Source organism: Hyla sarda, chromosome 4 (genome assembly GCF_029499605.1).
Source record: "Hyla sarda isolate aHylSar1 chromosome 4, aHylSar1.hap1, whole genome shotgun sequence".
Lineage (NCBI taxonomy): Eukaryota > Metazoa > Chordata > Amphibia > Anura > Hylidae > Hyla > Hyla sarda.
Genome location: NC_079192.1, coordinates 175,178,696 through 175,198,185, shown reverse-complemented (window position 1 = coordinate 175,198,185; position 19,490 = coordinate 175,178,696). Strand labels below are relative to the sequence as shown.

The window sequence follows — 19,490 nt, the reverse complement described above, 5'->3', positions numbered from 1 at the left end:
CATCCCATGGCAATCCCATGTAAGCAATCGCCGGTCAATTCAGAACGGCGATTTGCGGCGATCCGGGCCAGTTGGGTCGACCAATTGACCCGTTCGCCTGGAAAATAAGAATGATCGGAGCTGAGAATGATCAGAGACCGCTCCGACCATCCTAAAGGGTAGGAGCGAGGTGGCAGTGCTGCCACCTCCTCCTATACCCTGCCATTGGTCGATCAGGCTGACGACCAATGGCAGTTGGGGGGGGGTTAGAGTTAATTTCCCCCACTCTGCCCGAAGTCCGGGCAGAGCGGGGGGGGGGGGGGGGGTGGAACACAGGCGGCGAGGTGGGGATCATGGCCGGCTAACCGGAGGCGGCATCCTGGAGCAGCGGCGGCATCAACAGCAGCAGGAGGTGTGCGGCGTGGAGAAGGCTGAAGTGAAGATCGCGGTAAGTGATCTTAACTGTGGCCTTCTAAAAGCTGCAAAAATACAACTCCCAGCATGCCCACACAGCCGAAGACTGTCTGAGCATACTGGGAGTTGTAGTTTTGCAACATCTGGAGGGTCACAGTTTGGAGACCACTAACTCCCAGAATGCACTGACAGACCGTACATGCTGGGAGTTGTAGTTTTGCAACAGCTGGAGGCACACCGGTTGGAATCACTGAGCTAGAGTCTGTTTTCTAACTCAGTGCTTCCCCACCAGTGTGCCTAAAGCTGTTGTAAACCAACAACTCCCAGCATGTATGGTCTGTCAGTGCATTCTTGGAGTTGAGCTGTGGCAAATTTTCCACCGCAGCTCAAACTCCCAGCGGAAAACTTACTGCGAACCCCCGCCTGTGTGAGTGTACCCTAAAAACACTACACTATACTAACAAATAATAAAAAGTAAAACACTACATAGACACCCCCTTACACGTCTCCCCCCCCCCCCCCGCCCAATAAAAATGAAAAAAGTCTCATAAGGCAGGCAGTGTTTCCGAAATGGAGCCTACAGCTTTTGCAAAACAACAACTCCCAGTATTGTCGGACAGCCATAGACTGGCAACAGCTGGAGGCACCCTGTTTGGGAAACACTGCTGTAGGGTTTTGGTGGAGACAAGCCCCATCCTTGTAACCGGGTCCGCCCCTATTGCAAATTCCTTATTTAGGCCTCAAATGCGCATGGCGCTCTCTAACTTCAGAGCCCTGTCGTATTTACAGTTTAGGGCCACATATGGGGTATTTCTGTACTCAGGAGAAATTGCGTTAGATTTTGGGGGGTATTTTTCTCCTTTTACCCCTTATGAAAAGGTAAAGTTGGGGGCTACAACAGCATGTTAGTGTAAAAAAATTAAAATTTTTACACTAACATGTTGCCCCATACTTTTCATTTTCACAAGAGGTAAAAGGAGAAAAAGACCCCCAAAATTTCTAACGCAATTTCTACGGAAATACCCCATATGTGTACGTAAAATGCTCTGTGGACGAACTACATGGCTCAGGAGTGAGAGAGCGCCATGTACATTTGATGGCTAAATTGGTGATTTGCACAGGGGTGGCTGATCATTACAGCGGTTCTGACATGAACGCGAAAAAAAACACCCACATGTGACCCCATTTTGGAAACTACACCCCTCACGGAACGTAACAAGGGGTATAGTGAGCCTTAACAACCCACAGGTCTTTGACAAATTTTCGTTAAATTTGGACATGAAAATTAAAAATGTGGTTTTTTTCCCCCTGAAATGCTGATGTTGCCCCAAATTATTCATTTTCACAAGGGGTAATAGGAAAAAAGCCCCCCAAAATTTGTAACCCCATTTCTTCTGAGTATATAAATACCCCATATGTGGATGTAAAGTGCTCTGCGGGTGAACTACAATGCTCAGAAGAGAAGGGGCGCAATTGGGCTTTTGGAGAGAGAAATAGGCTGGAATTGAAGGCTATGTGTGTTTACAAAGCCCCCATGGTGCCAGAACAGTGGACCCCCTCCACATGTGACCCCATTTTGGAAACTACACTCCTCACGGAATGTAACAAGGGGTGCAGTGAGCATTTACACCCCACAGGTGTCTGACAGATTTTTTGAACAGTCGTCCGTAAAAATGAAGAATTACATTTTTTATTTGCTGTTGCTGTTCCAAAGATCTGTCAAATGCCAGTGGGGTATAAATGCTCACTGCACCCCTTATTAAATTCTGTGAAGGGTGTAGTTTCCAAAATGGGGTCACATGTGGAGGGGGGGTCCACTGTTCTGGCACCATGTGGGCTTTGTAAACACACATGGCCCCTGACTTCCATTCCAACCAAATTCTCTCTCCAAAAGCCCAATGGTGCTCCTTCTCTTCTGAGCATTGTAGTTTGCCCGCAGAGCACTTTACATCCACATATGGTGTATTTCCATACTCAAAAATGTTGGGGGCTTTTTCTCCTATTACTCCTTGTGATGATGAAAAATTTGGGGTAACACCAGCATTTTATTGAAAAATGTTTATTTTTTATTTTTACGTCCCAATTTTATGAAAGTTTTATGAAACACCTGTGGGGTGTTAAGGCTGACTGTACCCCTTGTTACGTTCCTTAATGGGTGTCATTTTTTTTTACTGTTCTGGCATCATGGGGCTTCCTAAATGCAACATGCCCCCACAAACCATTTCAGCAAAATTCGCTCTCCAAAAGCCCAATGTCGCTCCTTCCATTCTGAGCCCTGTAGTGCATCCACAGAGCACTTTACATACACATATGAGGTATTTCCTTACTCGAGAGAAATGGGGTTACAAATATTGTGGGGCATTTTCTCCTATTACTCCTTGTGAAAATGAAAAGTTTGGGGTAACACCAGTATTTTAGTGTTAAAAAGCTAATTTTTAGGGGGCGTGGCCTGAACGGCGAGCAGAGCGGTCGCATTTAGGAGAAGCTCCCGCTCTGAGCCCGTGATTTCAGTCTCCTGAGCATTCTCCTGAGTCCCTACCTACCTCCATTGTTCTCCTGATGATGGTCCGGTCCCGTAGATCCGAGCAGACTTGGAATGGGGACAGGTCAGTCATAGAGAGGCTCCGTGATTTTGCCCAGGGCGGCAGCCAAGATGGCGCCCGCGGCCCTGAGGACAGCGGTGAGCCTGGGGAAAGGGCGGAGTCCTCCGGAACGCAGAGGCAGCAGGCGCCGACACCAGCCCCGGACCTCACGCTGAAACAAGTTACTGCACAACTTCTCACCGCTTTATGTCTTGCCAGACGACTCTGACCGGTAAGATGGAGGAAGTTAAAATCGATGTGGGACTGCTGCGGCAGGACATGCAAATCCTGAGGGGCCTTATTACAGAAGCTGAGGGCAGGATGTCTGCTCTAGAGGACACTTTGGCTCCTGTACCTAATGCAGTATCTGGAATCACAGTTGGAGCAATGCAGGCAAAAGAATGATGATTTGGAAAACAGGCTGAGACTAAATAATGTCCGGATTATTGGACTGCCAGAGAGGGCTGAGGGGCAGACACCTGCAGCGTTTGTTGAGAAGTGGTTCCGGGACTTGTTCCCTAACGCGCCATTGTCAGTGGCATTCACAGTGGAGAGGGCACACAGGGTCCCTGCCCGAGCTCCCCGAGACCCCTCCTCTCCCGTATCCTCAATTGTAATGACCGTGACTTAATCCTCTGCCTAGCCAGGCAGCTCAGGGACATTTCATATGATAACCCAAGGTGTCCTTATTCCCGGATTTCTCTGCTGACTTACAGAAACGCAGGGCCGCCTTCACGGCTGTGCAGGCGAGATTATGGGACCTAAACATTGTTTATTCCATGGCCTATTCAGCTCAACTACGAGTTGCGGACAGAGACAGAGCCATTTTCTTTAACTCCCGTATGGAGGCAGATGAATGGGTGCGGAGACAGAGGCGCCCCTCTCCCTGTTGAGAGATGGACTTCTCTCCTTTTGGCCTTCCACTGGGAATCCTTGCATAGGCCTTTTGTAGCTGTTTTGGGACTGCCTTACTCATTATGGGTCACTGCCTATGGCCTGATCCTGCCAACTTCTTTTCTCACCATTTCTTCAGCCTCCTCCCCGCACTCTTATATCTTCTCTACTTTGCCTTGTTACTCTCCTCCTCCCTTCCCCCTTCTCGGTGTCTTTGTATCTTTTTTTTAAATCAGATATTTTTATTTTTATCAGATATTTATTTTTATCAGATATTTTTATTTTAAACAAACAAAAACATTTCACCAACAATAAACCCCCCTCCACCCATCCCACCCACCCTACAAACAAACCTTCCGTCTCTCCCTTCTGCAGCTTCAAAAAGACGCACTAGAAGTTAGCTAGAGGTTCGAAAATACTCACATCCCGATGGAAATACTCCTGTACTCCTTGCACACACAACCACAGCAGGCGGTACCCACAGGCACTCCAACAATGCCACCAGAGAAGGATAGAAAGAAAAGGGCAGACAAGGAAAAGAGTGAAGCCACATACAAAAATCCCCAAAAGTTAAGCCAAAGATGCCATGGCAACCACATTCCAAGGGCTCACAAGCAACCAGTCGTCGGGGGGTCAAAATGGTGCACCCAGGGTCCCCAAATACCATCAAATTTCCTTTCAACTTTACGTTTAAGATATATTCCCTTCTCCAAGTGCACTATCTGCCACAATCGTTTAATTAGATCAGCTACACCTGGAGGAGACGGTCTAATCCAGTACTGCGCGATTAGTTTCCTGGCTTGATACAGCACCCGTAAGATCCCCACTTCTCTCAAGGAAGGTTCCCTATCACATCCAATAAGGCCAAGTAAACACACCTTAGGTTCTCTTAGCAGCGTAACCCCATAAACAGCCCTGATCAGGTGTAGCACATCGGCCCATAAGGCATCCAAGACGGGGCACGCCCACATCATGTGAAGCAGGTGAGCCTCCAACTCACCACACCTAGGGCAGGCAGAGTCGGACCGAACACCAACAGTATGTAAGAACAGTGGGGTCCTATACACTCTGTGCAAAAAGAACAACTGTGACAGTCTGTTAGATTCCGACAGGGACAATGACGGGTTAAGCGACAAGACTATAGACCATTCCTCGTCACTCAACCCACCAAGGTCTCTCTCCCACTTAGTTCGGACCGTTAAGGGGAAACGTTCATGGTAAAAACTCAAGAGCTCACCATACAGCCAAGAAATAACTCCCGCAGATTCCCTTTTCGTAACTACAGATTCTAGGACCCTGTTAGTATGTACCTCCATCAGCCGCAGCCGAGTCTGAGTTTCATACACATGGCGGAGTTGCATGTATCGATTAAAAGAGGAGTGCGGTAAAGCGAACTCCTCCTGCAAGTCCTTAAAAGATCGGACAACCCCCTGTACAGCCAATTGCCCCACTTCAGAGTCCCTTTCTCTCCCAATAACCAGCATCCACAAAAGAACAAAAAACTGGCAAGCCCGGGTTACGCCACAGCGGCATACACGATATGAAACCGGTAAGACCCAGTAACTTTCGCGCGTGGCCCCAAAGCTTGCAAAGGAGCCGGGTAGTGGGAGAGGAATCCGGAGGTCTGGTCAGGGCCCCAATCTCCAGAATATACAGTGGCACCCTCCCTCCATGCCTGGCCATAAATAACCGGCCCCTAGGACCCAGGAGAGACGTCTTCGCCCATCCTCTAACCTGATGCAGTTGCAAGGCAAGATAATACAGCCAGGGATTAGGTAACGCCAGTCCACCTGAAGTTTTCCCCCTTTGTAACATCTCAAGTTTCAGGTTTGATCCTAGCAGTCGCCCCCCCCCCCCCCCCCCACACACCAACTGCCGGAAAAGCCGCTGTATCCTATGAAAATAAGTCATTGCTATCCACACTGGTGTGTTCTGCAGCACATATAATAACTGCGGCATTAGCACCATTTTTGTTAGATTAGTCCGGCCTACCACTGAGATCGGCAACTTACACCAGACAGCTACCTTCTGAGAACTCTTGTCCAGCAGGGGTGTCAGATTCTGGGGTCTAAAATCATGTAATCAAGTATCTAAATTCCTTAACCACCTGGATATTAGAGAGGGCTATCTGAGGAATTCTAGGCAAAGGGTCTAGGGGCATCAGTACTGACTTGTCCCAATTAATGAGCAGGCCAGAGTAGGTACCAAACTCGGTAATAATAGACATAGCAGGGGCCAAGGACCTAGCGGTATCACCCAAAAATAGTAACATATCGTCTGCATATAGCGCTACTCTCTCGTCCAAGGAGCCATAACGGAAACCAATTATATCAGGTGAGGACCGTAGGAGACAAGCCAGCGGCTCTATAGCTAATGCAAAGAGAAGAGGCGACAGGGGGCACCCCTGCCACGTTCCCCTCCTCAACTCAAATGACGGGGAAAGCCGTCCACGGGCTGTCGGGCATTGATAAAGGAGTTTAACATAAGAAAGTAACCTGGGTCCGAACCCCATAGCCCCCAGCACTCCCCACAGATAGTTCCATTCGACGCTATCAAATGCCTTGGCAGCGTCTAATGAAAAAATCGATCTTGCCCCTGCGCCCTCCTGTGTCATCTGCAAATTAAGATACACTCTCCTAATATTATCTACCCTAGATTTACCTGGCATAAAGCCAGTCTGATCCCCATGGACTAGAGACAAGACAACTTCAACTAATCTGTTAGCGAGTACCCGGGCCAGCAACTTCACGTCAGCACACAGTAATGAGATCGGTCTGTAAGAACCAGCACATAAAGGGTCTTTACCCTGTTTTGGAATAAGTACTACAATAGCCTTCATCATGGAACGAGGCAAAGCACCTTCCAAAGCCGCCGACCCGACCACTTGCAACAGCTGGGGCAGGAGTTTCCCTGAGAATTTTTTATATACCTCACTCGGAAGGCCATCCGGGCCCGGGGCCTTTTCATTAGCATCGTCTTTCAGAGCTAATTCCAATTCCTCCAGAGAGATGGGCGAGTCCAGCTCGTCCCTCTGCTCCGGAGAAAGGAAAGGAAGTGAGGCCCTGCCCACAAACTCCGCCAAGGCCTCCCCAGTACAAGAGGTCCTGGTAGAGTAAGCCTCCTTATAAAAGTCTACCATCACACCCAAGATCTCCTCATCTGCCGTGACCTCTCTCCCCCGAACATACCGTAAACATCCAATATACGCAACCCCTTGCTGGGCCTGAGCAATGGAAGGGTTTCTTTGTATCTTGTCTTTTTTCCTCTGTTTGCTGACCTGCTCCTCTCTTTCTTCTCCCTTTTTTTCCTCTGACTAACCAATTTGCCTTACAGGGACCGCTTGCTGATTGTCCATATGGGTCACTCTTATTGTAGACTTATGCACTATAGTCTATGTCCATTATGTGGTGCATGGATTATCATGTTTGGAGGGTTGGAGTGGGATACTTTACATGTATAGCGTCACGAGCTCTACCCCATACTAGAGCCACCTTAACTACCTATACCTTTATTTGTTAGTCCTTTGTTGGGTGACTGATTGTTGCCTATGCTGTTCTTTTACTTGTTTACATTGTTGGGAGGGTTCCACTGTATCCTGGTAAGGGTTATGATCTTGTTAACCAATTCATCTGGGCATGCAACTTCTGTAATACTGGACAGGGTGCATTTGTATCTCCCATGTGGAGATCTTTATTGTCTTCTCATGATCTATTTTAGGAGGGCACGGTACCTAATATATGCATACGATGGGTGATTGTACTATTATGTCTTGGAATGTGTGGGGAATCTTTGGTGCATCGTTCTCTGAAGTGGGAACCAATTAATACAGTTATAGACCCCAATGGCAGATTTATTTTTATTTATGCCTACATTAATAATGACCGTTTGTTCTTATGGGCATCTATAACCCCCCTGCTTCGTTGGATATTCTCCATGCTGCGGCATATCCGACAGCCAAGTGTCTATGCTTTGGGGATTTAAATATGTTACTGACTCAAACTTTAGACCGCCATGGGGCGGGGGTGGGTCCTTCACCTTCTGGGACCTCCACCATGTCCTCATTGAATTCTGAATTGGGGTGGTTGGATATTTACAGAATACACTTCCCACATAGTCGTACTTACTCGTGTTTGACACTGGGACGCCACTCTCTGTCCCGTATTGATTTAATGTTTGGGAACTCATTACTTCTGAATATGGTGTCAGAGATAGCTTACAAGCCACAGGCGATTTCAGATAACTCCCCTGTTGTTTTAAAACTGACCTTACGTCTGATTTAGGGCATCACAGGTGGAAAGTTCACCCCTTTTGCTTGAAATTATTGGGCCCGGTAGACAGAATTCCTGACCAATTACAGGCCTTTCTAGGCGCACACATAGACCATGCTGACCAGGGGACACTATGGGACACGCTGAAGGCTTACTTACGGGGGAGCCTTAGGTCCAATATTTCTTATTTAAAACGCGAATTCTCTCTAATAGAGGACGACCTGACTGATTCCTCGGACACCAATAGAGAAGCATGGTTTTCTATGGGGAGGTTGTATATGCAACGTTTAAATGAAAGGATGAATAGGAAACTTTTCTTTACTAAACAATTCTATTTTGAAAATGGGAATCAATCCGGGAAATTATTGGCCCAAATAGTTAGGCAGAATGGTGCCTCTCCCCCTATATTATGGATCCGCTCTGATACGAGTGAGGTCCTGATAGCTACAGATGCCCTAGCCTGATGCTTTACCCAATTTTATACTGACCTATACGCTTCCAGAGCACACTATAGCCCTGAGGACCTTGACTTATATTTGGACGGAGTACAGTTCCCGACCTTAACCACTGAGGAGAAAACATTTCTTGATGGGGACATTACGGTGGAGGAGATTGAGAACGCGCTTAAAGACATAGCCAAGGGAAAGGCCTCTGGCCTGGACGGCCTGCCTTTAGAGGTGTATCTTACATATTTGCCCCATATTCTCCCCTCTTTGCAGTCCATGTTCAGAGAGTCCTTTCGATCCGGGTCATTGCCTAGGTCCCTCTAAGAGGCCCGACCTTAACCACTGAGGAGAAAACATTTCTTGATGGGGACATTACGGTGGAGGAGATTGAGAACGCGCTTAAAGACATAGCCAAGGGAAAGGCCTCTGGCCTGGACGGCCTGCCTTTAGAGGTGTATCTTACATATTTGCCCCATATTCTCCCCTCTTTGCAGTCCATGTTCAGAGAGTCCTTTCGATCCGGGTCATTGCCTAGGTCCCTCTAAGAGGCCACCATTGTGGTTTTGTTGAAACCTGACAAGGACCCACTGGATTGTGGTTCGTACCGCCCGATTTCATTTCTGAGCATGGATTACAAAATTCTAACAAAAATACTGGCCAACAGGCTTAACAAGGTCATTCTCTCCATTATTCATGCCGATCAATCTGGCTTTATGCTTGGACGGTCGACTACTGATAACATCCGATGTGCCCAGACTGTGTTGCAGCTAGGATCTGTCATTGGCGGGGACTGGGCCTTGGCCTCACTGGATCCGGCCAAGGCGTTTGACTCTGTAGAATGGCCTTATCTTATGTCCGCTATGAAGCGTTTCGGCTTTGGGGAAGTCTTCATGCCTTGGATCTCTATTCTTTATGCTGCACATAAAGGTTTTGATGAATGGGAATTGTTCTCCTTCCTTCACTCTGGGGCGCGGCACCAGACAGGAGTGTCCCCTGTCCCCTGGTTTGTGTCTTCCCCCTTGCCCAACTTAGAATGCCACCTCGCTCACTTCCTTAATACTCCTGATCTGTGGAACTGGCTCGAGGCCCCGTCGTCTACAGGACGGCGGCTCTTGCTGATTCACAGGCTGGCCTTACAGGTGGGGTGGGCGGCAAAAGCGATTTATTCTTTCTCTGCTGTTATGGCTGACTTGCCCCTATGGGATAATGTAGCCTATCCCCACCTGTCCCAGGATCTTGACCCACAATTTTGAAAGGAGCACGATGTGCTCCGTCTGGATTCCCTCGATACTGACAATACACTTAAGTCTTTCTCTCAATTGCATGACGAATTCCGTCTGCCTAGAACATCTTTCTTTTAATATATACTATTTCGGCACGCTTTATAAAGTCAATTCCTCCACCGGGCCCACTATATCTACCTACCCCCTAATTGGAGTTTTACGTTCTCAGGGTCCCAGGGGGCTCATTTCAGTATTGTATACTCACCTGATCACCACTAAACATAGCAGTGCCTCTTTGGCGTCCGAGGAATACTGGAGGCTCCACCTGCCCTCTTTTACTAATGAGGAGTGGCAGGGGGTGACTTCCTCTCATACGCTGGTATCTCCGGCAACCAACAACAAAATGGTTCAACTATATATTATACATGCTAGTTACTTGACACCCCTGAGGCTACACCGTATGGGAAGGTCACCAGATGCTAATTGCCATAGGTGCCATGCCCCGCGAGCAGATTTTTGGCACCTCATGTGGGCCTGCCCGTACGTCGCCTCCTTTTGGCAAGACGTTGTCGCTATGGTATCGACTATACTCTCCTTATCTGTCCCCCTGCAATCACTAGTGTGTTTATTTGGTATTCTATCTGAGGAGGATTGGACTCACCATATGAGTATATTTTTGAGGGAATCCTTATTCTTTGCTAGGAAAATGGTAGCGATGAGATAGATGGATCCTAGGCCCCCTTCCCTGTCCGATTGGAAACGTATGGTAAATGCATCCATTCCCTAAGAACAATTGTTATACAAACTTGATATACAAACTTGACAAATTTGATAATGTGTGGGGTGTGTGGTGCTCCTCCTCGTTGATTCAATACACTGCACCTGCGTTTAGGAATGCTCGTGATGGTATGTTAGATCAGTTTGTTCGTTGAGTTGTATAGGTTTTCCTGACCTCCTTCTACCCTGGGGGGGCACACACTGACCTTGTCATTTGGGTGCTCATTCCCACATCTCGCACTCCAATCGCCCGCTTGGCTTTATTTACACTACACCTTATAGAGGATCATGTATGCTTTGAATACTAGTGCACCTTGTCCACCTGGTGGGATTCGATCTACTATACAACACTGTTTCGATTAGATGTATGTTCCAGACTTCGTTGTCATCTACTGTTTGAATGACCCTTGAACCTACATAATAGGACTATGCCTTTTATCTGTACCCTCGATTTTTAGGTTAAGTTTATTGTCTTTTTACATCTTGTTCCCGTTGTGGTACTTTGTCGTGCTGTGGTAATCCTGTATGACGATTGTTTTGGTTATTGTTTTCACTTTTTAATAAAGCGAATTAAAGCTAATTTTTCATTTTCACGTCCCACTTTAACCCCTTAACGACGCAGGACGTATATTTACGTCCTGCGCCGGCTCCCGCGATATGAAGCGGGATCGCGCCGCGATCCCGCATCATATCGCGTCGGTTCCGGCGCTAATCAACGGCCGGGACCCGCGGCTAATACCACACATCGCCGATCGCGGCGATGTGCGGTATTAACCCTTTAGAAGCGGCGGTCAAAGCTGACCGCCGCTTCTAAAGTGAAACTGAAAGTATCCCGGCTGCTCAGTCGGGCTGTTCGGGACCGCCGCGGTGAAATCGCGGCGTCCCGAACAGCTGATCGGACACCGGGAGGGCCCTTACCTGCCTCCTCGGTGTCCGATCGACGAATGACTGCTCCGTGCCTGAGATCCAGGCAGGAGCAGTCAAGCGCCGATAATGCTGATCACAGGCGTGTTAATACACGCCAGTGATCAGCATAGGAGATCAGTGTGTGCAGTGTTATAGGTCCCTATGGGACCTATAACACTGCAAAAAAAAAAGTAAAAGAAAAGTGTTAATAAAGGTCATTTAACCCCTTCCCTAATAAAAGTTTGAATCACCCCCCTTTTCCCATAAAAAAAATAAAACAGTGTAAAAAAATAAATAAATAAACATATGTAGTATCGCCGCGTGCGTAAATGTCTGAACTATAAAAATATATCATTAATTAAGCCGTACGGTCAATGGCGTACGTGCAAAAAAATTCCAAAGTCCAAAAAAGCGTATTTTGGTCACTTTTTAGAACATTAAAAAATGAATAAAAAGTGATCAAAAAGTCTGATCAAAACAAAAATCATACCGATAAAAACTTCAGATCACGGCGCAAAAAATGAGTCCTCATACCGCCCCATACGTGGAAAAATAAAAAAGTTATAGGGGTCAGAAGATGACATTTTTAAACGTATAAATTTTCCTGCATGTAGTTATGATTTTTTCCAGAAGTGCGACAAAATCAAACCTATATAAGTAGGGTATCATTTTAACCGTATGGACCTACAGAATAAAGATAAGGCATAATTTTTACCGAAATATGCACTGCGTAGAAACGGAAGCCCCCAAAAGTTACAAAATGGCGTTTTTTTCCGATTTTGTCGCACAATGATTGTTTTTTCCGTTTCGCTGTGCATTGTTGGGTAAAATGACTAATGTCACTGCAAAGTAGAATTGACGACGCAAAAAATAAACCATAATATGGATTTTTAGGTGGAAAATTGAAAGGGTTATGATTTTTAAAAGGTAAGGAGGAAAAAACGAAAGTGCAAAAACGGAAAAATCCTGAGTCCTTAAGGGGTTAAGGAAAGTTTGTCAATTACCTGTGGGGTTTTAAGGCTCACTGTACCCCTTGTTATGTTCCTTGATGGGTGTAGTTTCCAAAATAGTAGGCCATGTGTTTTTTTTTTTTGCTGTTCTGGCACCACAGGGGCTTCCTAAATGCGACATGCCCCCCAAAAACCATTTCAGCCAAATTTGCTTTCCAAAAGCCAAATGTGAATCCTTCTCTTCTGAGCATTGTACTTCGCCCACAGAGCATTTTACATCCTAACATGGGGTATTACCATACTCAGAAGAGATGGGGTTACAAATTTTGGGGGGGCATTTTCTCCCATTACCCTTTGTAAAAATGGTAAATTTGGGAAACAAAATTGCACTTTAGACAAAAAGTCATCAAACACCTGTGGGGTGTTAAGGCTCACTGGACCCCTTGTTACGTGCCTTGAGGGGTGTAGTTTCCAAAATAGTATGCCATGTTTTTTTTTTTTTTTTGCTTTTCTGGCACCATAGGGGCTTCCTAAATGTGATATGCCCATCAAAAACCATTTCAGAAAAACTCACTCTCCAAAATCCCATTGTTGCTCCTTCCCTTCTGAGCCCTCTACTGCGCTCGAGGAGCATTTCACATACACATATGAGGTATTTGGGTTACAAATTTTGGGGGGCTTTTTCTCCTATTACCCCTTGTAAAAATGTAAAACTGGGTCTACAAGAGCATACGAGTGTAAAAAATTAAGATTTTGAATTTTCTCCTTCACTTTGCTGCTATTCCTGTGAAACACCTAAAGGGTTAACAAACTTTCTGAATGTCATTTTTAATACTTTGAGGGGTGCAGTTTTTATAATGGGGTCATTTATGGGGTATTTCTAATATTAAGTCCCTTCAAATCCACTTCAAAACTATACTGGTCCCTGAAAAATTCAGATTTTGAAAATTTTGTGAAAAATTAGAAAATTGCTGCTGAACTTTGAAGTCCTCCGATGTTAACTTTATGGTGCAAACATAAAGTAGACATATTGTATATGTGAATTCATATATAATTTATTTGGAATGTCCATTTGCCTTACAAGCAGAGTGCTTCAAAGTTAGAAAAATGCAAAATTTTCCATTTTTTCATCAAATTTTGGAATTTTTCACTAAGAAATGATGCAAGTATCGACAAAAATTTACCACTAACATAAAGTAGAATATGTCATGAAAAAACAATCTGGAAATCAGAAAGAAAAGTAAAAGCATCCCAGAGTCATTAATGCTTAAAGTGACAGTGGTCAGATGTGCAAAAAATGATCCCATCCTTAGGATCCCCAAGGGGTTAAAAAAAAACAAAAAAACTTTTATTTTAGAAAAAAAAGTATGTTTAAAACTGCCCTATTTTGACCACTTATAACTTTCAATTTTTTTTTGTATACAGGTATGTATGAGGGCTCATTTTATGGCCCCGTGATCTGTAGTTTTTATCGGTACCACGTTTGCGTATATGTGATATAATAATAGTTTTTTTATTGTTTTTTGGAATATAATGTGACAAAAAAAGCAGCAACTTTCAAACTTCTTTTTTGTTTACGCTGTTCACCATATGGGATCATTATCATTTTATAGTTCGGACATTTACGCACACGGCGATACCAAATATATTTATATTTTTATTTTTTACACTTTTTAGGGGTAAAATGGGAAAAAGGGATGATTTACATTTTTATTAAAGGAGGGGATTTTTTAATTTTTTTTTTAACCTTTTTTCCTTTTAAATTTTTTTTATTTATAGCAATTATTTGATTGCTAATACATTTCAGTGCTATGCATAGGGCATAGCACTGATCAGTGTTATGGGTGATCTTCGGCTCTGGTCTGCTCAATCTCAGACCAGAGCAGAAGACCCAAGGAGACGGATGGAGGCAGGTGAGGGGACCTCTGTCCGCCATTTTGGATGATTGGATCCCTGCGGCAGCTCCTTGGGCGATCCGGTCATCCATTTTAACGTGCGCATTGCCGCAGATGCCGCATCTGAGGGGTTAATGGAGGACATCAGCGCGATTTCTGATGTCCGCCATTATCGGCGTGTCCTTGGCTGCTGATAGCAGCCGGACCTGCCGTGCATGAAGCGAGCACCGTTCTGGTGCTCGCTTCATGTATAGGACGTAAATGTGTCCTGGTATATGTCCTGGTGCGTTAAGTAGCAGGGCACCAGGCCGTATGCTCTTGTCCTATGTCGTGAAGTGGTTAAAAAAAAAAAAGTGACACCACAATACCAAATGTGTTTTCCTGTTTTATTTATTTATTTTTTGTTTGTTTGTTTGTTTTCAGGTGATCAGACATTACATGTAGGTCAGCTAAATATACCAATTTGGGTAGGACCCACCGGCCATAAAATGTGTATGGGCTTGTGAATTTCAGCAATGTACTAGAATTTTTATAGGTACAGTATAGGCAACTGTACTCAACATCATTTTTTTGGTCACTAGTAATTTGATTGTTTTAATATATTATAAAGTCCAAAAAAAGGAGTCAGCACGGACTCTATCTGATTCTTTGCACGTGACCTACCAGCCTGCCATGGCTGGAATTCAAGTAATCGATTTGCAAGATGGACACAGCAAAAATAGGATATTAGTGATCCGGATGTAGTGAAGGCTTCAGATTTATTATACACCATCAAGTATACATATGCAACGTTTCGGCCAGGAGCCTTTGTCAAGCATGATACAAAGTACAAAAAAGCATTCTTATATACATCAAAGTACATTGTGATTGGATTAACCCCTTAAGGACCACGGATGTACGTCCCTGCGCCCTGGGTCTTAAGGACCAGGGACGTACTCATACGTCCGTGGGAATTCCGGCCCCTGCCGGGCGGGGACTGGGCCGGGGTGACTGCTGATATCTATGCCCAGGGGGGTCATCAGAGCCCCCCATGTCGGCGATCGCCGCAAATCGCAAGTGAATTCACACTTGCGATTTGCGGCTTTTCCGGGTCATACGGGTCTATAGTGACCCGGTGACCTGGAAAATAAAGGGGATCGCGGATGTCCTAGACACCCACGATCCCCTTGAAGCAATAGGAGTGAGGTGGCAGAGGTGCCACCCCTCCTTTCTCTGCTATTGGTGGTCTAGACGTGACCACCAATAGCAGATCGGGGGCGTAGGGGTTTACTTTCGGTTTCCCCGTTCTGCCCACCCACAGTAGGCGGGGCAGGACGGGGAAACAGACAGGGACCGGCGCCGAAGATCCACTTACCCGTCGGCGACGGCAGCGGGCGACGATCGGCGGAAGAAGAGGACGGCGACGCAGCTCCCGGGATCCAACGCAAGCCGGTGAGTTACTTGGCAACATCTGGAGGGCTACAGTCTGAGACCACTATAGTGGTCTCTAAACTGTAACCCTCCAGATGTTGCAAAACTACAACTCCCAGCATGCCCAGAGAGCTGTTTAGGCATGCTGGGAGTTGCAGTTTTACAACAGCTGGAGGTCTACAGTTTGAGACCACTGCACAGTGATTTCTATACTGTGCACCTCCAGATCTCTCAAAACTACAACTCCCAGCATGCCCACATAGCAGTTTGCTGTCTGGGCATGCTGGGAGTTGTAGTTTTGCAACATCTGAAGGTCCACAGTTTGGAGACCACTCTGCAGTGGTCTCTAAACTATAGCTCTCCAGATGTTGCAAAACTGAAATTCCCAGCATCCCTAAACAGCAAACAGCTGTCTCTGCATGCTGGGAGTTGTAGTTGTGTACCTCCAGCTGTTGCATAACTACATCTCCCAGCATGCCTTTCGGGATCAGTACATGCTGGGAGTTGAAGTTTTGCAACAGCTGGAGGCACACTGGTTGGAAAATACTGAGTTAGGTAACAGAACCTAAGTGAAGGTTTTCCAACCAGTGTGCCTCCAGCTGTTGCAAAAGTACAACTCCCAGCATGCACGGTCTGTCAGTACATGCTGGGAGTTGTAGTTTTGAAACAGCTGGAGGTTTGTCCCCCCATGTGAACATACAGGGTACATTCACACTGGCGGGTTTACAGTAAGTTTACTACTTCAAGTATGAGCTGCGGCAAATTTTTCACCGCAGCGCAAACTCCTAGCGGTAAATTCACTGTAAACCTCCACCAGTGTGAACGTACCCTAAAAACATTACACTACACTAACACATAATAAAGGGTAAAACACTACATATACACCCTCTTAGACTGTCCCCCCAATAAAAATAAAAAACGTATTGTACGGCAGTGTTTCCAAAACAGAGCATCCAGCTGTTGCAAAACAACAACTCACAGCATTTCCGGACAGCCAATGCTGTCATGCTGGGAGTTAAGCAACAGCTGAAGGCACCCTGTTTGGGAATCACTGGCGTAGAATACCCCTATGTCCACCCCTGTGCAATCCCTAATTTAGTCCTCAAATGCGCATGGCGCTCTCTCACTTCAGAGCCCTGTCGTATTTCAAGGAAACAGTTTAGGGCCACATATGTGGTATCTCCGTACACGGGAGAAATTGCACTACTAATTTTGGGGGTGTTTTTTCCTTTTACCCCTTATGAAAAAGAAAAGTTGGGGTCCACACCAGCCTGTTAGTGTAAAAAAAAAAATTTTTTTACACTAACATGCTGGTGTTGTCCTTTACTTTTTATTTTCACGAGAGGTAAAAGGAAAAAAAGACCCCCAAAATTTGTAACGCAATTTCTCCTGAGTACAGAAATACCCCATATCTAGGCGTAAAATGTTCTGCGGACGCACAACAAGGCTCAGGAGCCAGAGCGCACTATGTACATTTGAGGCCTAAATTGGTGATTTGCACAGGGGTGGCTGATTTTACAGCGCTTCTGACATAAACCCAAAGAAATAAATACCCACATGTGACCCCATTTTGGAAACGACACCCCTCACGGAATGTAACAAGGGGTATACTGAGCCTGAACACCCCACAGGTGTTTGACAAATTTTCATTTAAGTTGGATGGGAAAATGACAAAAAAAAAAATTTTTCACTAAAATGCTGGTGTCACCCTAAATTTTTCATTTTCACAAGGGAAAATAGAAAAAAAGGCCCCCAAAATTTGTAACCCCATTTCTTCGGAGTAAGAACCTACCCCCATATGTGGATGTAAAGTGCTCTATGGGTGCACTACAATGCTCAGAAGAGAAGGAGCGCCATTGGGATTTTGAAGAGAAAATTTGTCCGGAATTGAAGGCCACTTGTGTTTACAAAGCCCCCATGGTACCAGAACAATGGACCCCCCCCCCCCACATGTGACCCCATTTTGGAAACTACACCCCTCATGTAATGTAATAAGGGGTACAGTGAGCATTTACGCCCCACAGGTGTCTGACAAATTTTTGGAACAGTGATTCGTGAAAATGAACAGCCCACTGTTCCAAAGATCTGTCAAACGCCAGTGGGGTGTAAATGCTCACTGCACTACTTATTAAATTCTGTGAGGGGTGTAGTTTCCAAAATAGGGTCACATTTGGGGGGTCCACTGTTCTGGCACCACGGGGGGCTTTGTAAATGCACTTGGCCCCTGACTACCATTCCAAACGAATTCTCTTTCCAAAAGCTCAATGGTGCTCCTCCTCTTCTGAGCATTGTAGTTTGCCCGTTGTGCACTGCAGGTCAACTTATGGGGTACCTCCATACTCAGAAGAGATGGGGTTACAATTTTGGGGGGTATTTTCTGCTATTAACCCTTGCAAAAATGTCAAATTTGGGGGGAAACACACATTTTAGTGAAGAAAAATTTTTTTTTTTTTTACATATGCAAAAGTCGTGAAACAACCAAGGGGTCTAGTTTCCAAAATGGTATGCCTTGTGTTTTTTTTTTTGCTGTTCTGGCACCATAGGGGCTTCCTAAATGCAACATGCCCCCCAAAAACCATTTCTGAAAAACGTACTCTCCAAAATCCCCTTGTCCCTCCTTCGCTTCTGAGCCCTCTACTGCGCCCGCCGAACAATTTACATAGACATATGAGGTATGTCCTTACTCGAGAGAAATTGGGCTACAAATATAAGTATACATTTTCTCCTTTTACCCCTTATAAAAATAAAAAAAATTGGGTTTACAAGAACATGCGAGTGTAAAAAATGAAGCTTGTGAATTTTCGCCTTCACTTTGCTGCTATTCCTGTGAAACACCTAAACGGTTAAAACACCTACTAAATGTCATTTTGAATACTTTGGAGGGTACAGTTTTTATAATGGGGTCATTTGTGGGGTATTTCTAATATGAAGACCCTTCAAATCCACTTCAAACCTGAACTGGTCCCTGAAAAATAGTGAGTTTGAAAATGTTGTGAAAAATTGGAAAATTGCTGCTGAACTTTGAAGCCCTCTGGTGTCTTCCAAAAGTAAAAACACATCAATTTTATGATTCAAACATAAAGTAGACATATTGGAAATGTGAATAAAAAAAAATTATTTTGAATAACCATTTTCCTTACAAGCAGAGAGCTTCAAATTTAGAAAAATGCAAAATTTTCTAATTTTTCATCAAATTTTGGGATTTTTCACCAAGAAAGAATGCAAGTTACCACAAAATTTTACCACTATGTTAAAGTAGAATATGTCACGAAAAAACAGTCTCGGAATCAGAATGATAACTAAAAGCATTCCAGAGTTATTAATGTTTAAAGTGACAGTGGTCAGATGTGCAAAAAACGCTCGGGTCCTAAGGTGTAAAATGGCCTGGTCCTTAAGGGGTTAAAAACGTGTGTTACATTCATATTAATCACTTAATCCATCCCCCATGATCTGATAGACTGTAGATCTAGTGAGCAGTATCTGTCAAAAACATCAAAGTGCCTAAAATATACATTATAAGTGCAAATAATATCAGGGAGCAAGGAGGGATACCCACACAGCATCAACATGTTACTTAAAAAGGGCAATCTCATGGCTGCGCTGTACAATATTAACTAGAATCATGCACATGTCAGTTTATAAACAAACTCTGTGCAGCTGCGTCACTCACTGACTTCCTGCCTTGCGCTCTTACATCCGCCTACAATGATTCAGGACTCAAAACTCTGTGCCCCTGCGCTGAATCA

General features: G+C 45.1%; 1 protein-coding gene across 6 annotated transcripts in view; it reads left to right on the top strand.

The window, feature by feature from the left end:
- Window positions 1-19,490, top strand: part of VPS13C (vacuolar protein sorting 13 homolog C) — a 773,393-nt gene that overhangs the window by 536,612 nt on the left and 217,291 nt on the right. The gene's annotated exons all lie outside the window — the stretch shown is intronic.